At 35.8% G+C, this 4,352-nt stretch overlaps 1 long non-coding RNA gene across 1 annotated transcript; it reads right to left on the reverse strand.

Moving 5' to 3' along the window:
• Nucleotides 1-2,793: 2,793 nt before the first annotated feature.
• Nucleotides 2,794-3,621, reverse strand: LOC125498287 (uncharacterized). Its single transcript, XR_007275167.2, has 3 exons — nucleotides 3,470-3,621; nucleotides 3,298-3,390; nucleotides 2,794-3,207 (listed from the first exon to the last, which is right to left on the reverse strand). It is a non-coding gene; the product is annotated as an uncharacterized LOC125498287 (long non-coding RNA).
• Nucleotides 3,622-4,352: the final 731 nt, after the last annotated feature.

Consider the following 4,352-nt stretch of genomic DNA (forward strand, 5'->3'; position numbering starts at 1 on the left):
ATTAACGTTGGGCTCATGGCCTTTGTGAGGCACAATATCAAAATTTTTCTCGCGCAGTTGATCATGGTGAGGATGGGATTGCTCGGGCCAAGCAACATGGTATGGCTTAATCATCTCATGAAGTGGCTCTGAATGAACATTTAAATGGACACCCCCCTTGTCTAGGCCACTAAAATTAGAAGACTTAGTACCACGAAACTCATGGCCATCAAAACCACCATTTTGGTCACTATGTTGATTTGAATTGCCACATGAACCACCAATCCCTCCATTAAAACCACTCAACACGGCACCACCAGAACCTTCGCCACCATTTCCACAAAGTAGGTGAGTGAAGCTATCAAAGGGGCATTTCCAAGCCCTTCAAATTGGGCACCAGTACCTAACCCTTGGCCATTAGAACCACCAAATTGGCCACCATCTTACCCTTGACTAATAGAGCCACCAAAGTGGCCACCAGATGACATCATATAAGACATCATAATATTTTGGTTGTTTCTCATGTTTTCCATCTCTATTGTCATACGAACAATTTGTGCTTGCAATTGGTTGGGAGGTGTTGGTTTGTTGAACCCGAAATAATCCTTGTTAGTGATTCCCGAGCCAACACCCCTAACACGACCACCTTGTTCAGGTTTTTCCTATAACTTTTGCTAGTATATCATCCCGACCATTAGCCATGACTTCATCTCTTTGTGATTTAGCATCCAATGCTTTCTGACAGCAAACAAAGAAAAAACACAAGTAACAATAAATAACAGATTTTTGGGTTGCAAAATAAACATCTCTCTATGTAATATCTCTACTCTATTTCTGTTGTTAGAAGATCAATTCAGTTGATCTTGAGTTTCAGTAAGCTTACTCTAAGTTTTATTTAAGCTTAATGAAATTTCACAAAGGACAACAATATATGACATGGTTTATGGACAAGAATTTTATTTCCATTTTCATAGAAAAGGACTGCTAATTCAAACTTTAAAACAAAATATTACAAAACGGAAACCACTACTTCAGTTCTATCTAATTTAGTTCACAAAAACAAAGGTTTGCTTACTGCATTAGGAACACAAGGCCTCTGTCCTTCAGGATCACCAATACCTACACTTGTTGTAACTGCTTGATTAACATTTCTCTTACTTATTTATAGTGAACTTACAGCATTTTCAGTCTTGGACTGAATTTGCAAATCCTGCCCGAACTGCAGGCATAATGTTATGCAAACATTATGATAAATTGTGATAATCATGTAGTAATCAAAGCATTAGGAACTTACAGCCATGAACTTCAATTCAACAATCGATAATACTCAGAACCTACAAGCTAATAAATTCACAGCTAATCAATTCACATATAGTAAATTCTCAGATAATAAGTTATATCGTACAAGGTATAAGAGCTGATTTTGTCTAGTTTACAGCTGTTTGGTGAGGGAGTTTCACATAATTGAGGTTTATTATTTTGTGAATTAAGTGCTAGTGAAGAGAATTGAACTAGTCAACATTTTAAATTTTGATTGCCAAGAAAGGCCATACTCTGTGCTCAGTTCATAAGCAACTATAAAATTGACTTCTCATGTTTGTACTGTTTTTAGATAATACTTCACCCCTAGGGGAGGGGCATGCCTTCTAGCAGCTCTAGACTTCTAGGAATGGCCTGCCTAATGCGTAGGAAGCACACACCTAGCTCTTTATACAGTTGGATACAAGCCTAACATTCAGTACTTATCAACATCTCTAGTTTTATTGGGCATAATAGCGAGGACTCCCATTTCACATCAGATTTTATTTGTTGTACAAGATTTTGAAGTTCTAACATCAGTAATTCCAAACCATATTTTCTCTTTGCCACCAAAATATTGTACACTAGACCAACCACAACACATTGGAAGATTTTTTTTTCTTGAACCAACCTACAAGGCAGACATCATATTTCTAATGTATGCATTTCAATGCCACTGGCAGGTCTACTTTGCAAGGATACCAGTCCGGATGGCTTCAGATTTTTTGTTAATTAATTTCCTGAAATCAATTTGCTTATCTAAGCCCTGGATGATTATCTCAAGAAACCAATCTCTTCAAGAGCTCTAAAAAGCATTTTATCAGTAACCATGCTTTTCTGAATAAGTTTTGTCTGCACAATGAAGGTTCTTTCAATAGGTCTTGTCACATTAGTCATTACTGAATATGCATTTTCAGCAGGAAGGTCATTCATAGTCAAAAACAGCCAAGTCTCAATAGAAGTCAATCCATAGCAGCTAGAAAATCACCCCTTTGCATTAATCTAAATCATTTCAATCACCCCATATGCTGCAAACAGGTACTCATATCTTTCTGTACACCTGTCTTATTCTAAAACTACCACATTTATAAGTCAGGAAGTCCATCTCAGTAAAAGAAAGACATAGAAACCGTTATAAAGGAAAATTGCTTCGTGAACTTTTGTAACCGTATTTTGACAAAATTATTAGCCTGAGCCTTGACTAAAAGCACCAAGACTGTGAGCTAATTCAACACTACATAAAACAGCATGTATCAAAATTATGGCACTTATGAGTTACAAATAAGTATCTTGAAGTATAGACTATAGAGAGATCGTTTTTTTATTTTTATATATTATTATTCTGCACAAGAACTGAGTGTTAAAAGTTAACCACCAAAGATCCTGAAAGTCAAATAAGATACACTTGAAACAAAAGGAGATAGCGATAGATGTCATAGAACAGTGACGAAGATATCCACATCTAATTCTAACATCTAGTAAATCTTTTACACAAGAATTCAGTTTGGAACGATGTAATAGCTACTGAAGCTTTATTAGCCAATTGATGAATGGAACAGAGAAATCCCACAGTAAACTGGAAAATCTTTATAATGTTTATGCATAAATTTTGGGGCTCTGATTGCATGCACAATTAAGTGCTTGATATTTAATACAGCAAGGACCCAACAGGCCATCACAGTAGGACTATATGGGGAAAATAAGCGAGGAGGAGAGACAGTTCACAGGTAGAGCACTCTTTTCCACTTATATTTTACTAATTCTACAAGTGATAATCGTGTAGATACTTACAATTGCTTCTGCAATTTCCAGATCGGTAGGATTCTTAAACATCATCACTCCATCCTTTTCAGTTGCATGAGCTTTGAGCCAAACTAAATGTCGAGGGACTTGTGTGACATGAATCCCTTTCTTCTCAAGTTCCTTTTTCTGAAATTATACCATAGCATTTCAGAAACCAGTATTAAATAGTCATAAATATCATTCTTAGTTAATCTAATTCAATTCGTCAAGACTTACAATCTCTTCTTCAAAATATATATATCCTCGTCGTCCTCCTCGATAGCTCGTATTCTTTTTCAATGACTTCTCTTGATTTATTTTACTTTGCTCCTTCACATGACATTGCTCTTTCTTTGTTAGTACAAACATTTATTAATTTATAAAAATGGCCAAAATAGTATAATACTACCTGAAACTCGGGACTAGTACAATATTTTGTGAAATTCTCCCAATCATCTTGAGTTATCCAAGGATATTTCCACGTCTTGTTTGCCTTAACTTTCCAGATGATTTGTACAGCCACACCTTTCTCATTTTACGTTTCTCTGGTATTTCAAATCCTTTCTACATATTTACATAATTAGTACAACATATATACATAAGCTCATAATTATGCTAGAAGGCAACACTGTTTTTTATAAATAAATCTAAAAATCCAATAAATAGATGTGGGTCCACGTAATATAAGAGAATAAACAATTCTAAAAGTTACATCAACAGATCTTTTAGCAACATGTACTATTAGTATATTACAGAGCATCTTGGTCCTCTGGTCAAGCTATCCTATGCATAAAGTGTACTTATCACAATTAAACTCACAAGGAGATAGCAGCCTATTTGAGATGAACTTCTACTAGTGACAACCTCAAGAGTATCCCAATCTACTTTATTTGCATTTTATAGTTAGCAAATTCCTGGCAGCCATATTTTCTTTTCTTTTACAAAAAGTAATATTGCTAGTTCTGCTTGTATTTTCAGGATATCATATAAGATATCACCCATTTTTCAGGCTGCCAGCTATTCCAGTTATGTGGCAGTGTGGCACTGCCAACTCCCAAGGCAACAATCATAATATAAAACCCCTCTCCACATAATCCATTCTAATTAAGTCCACTGTTCCCGAACCAGGTAAAGGCTTCCGTAACATAATTTACTGCCTTTCAAGGACGCAGAACACACATACACACACAAACGAAAAGGAGCATATGCACACGTACACAAACTACATTACCCAACAAAAGAGAAAAGCAACAGCCAAGAGTGTGATTGAGGTAGTGAAGAGTTTTACTCAG

This window comes from Beta vulgaris, chromosome 6, assembly GCF_026745355.1.
Source record: "Beta vulgaris subsp. vulgaris cultivar EL10 chromosome 6, EL10.2, whole genome shotgun sequence".
Lineage (NCBI taxonomy): Eukaryota > Viridiplantae > Streptophyta > Magnoliopsida > Caryophyllales > Amaranthaceae > Beta > Beta vulgaris.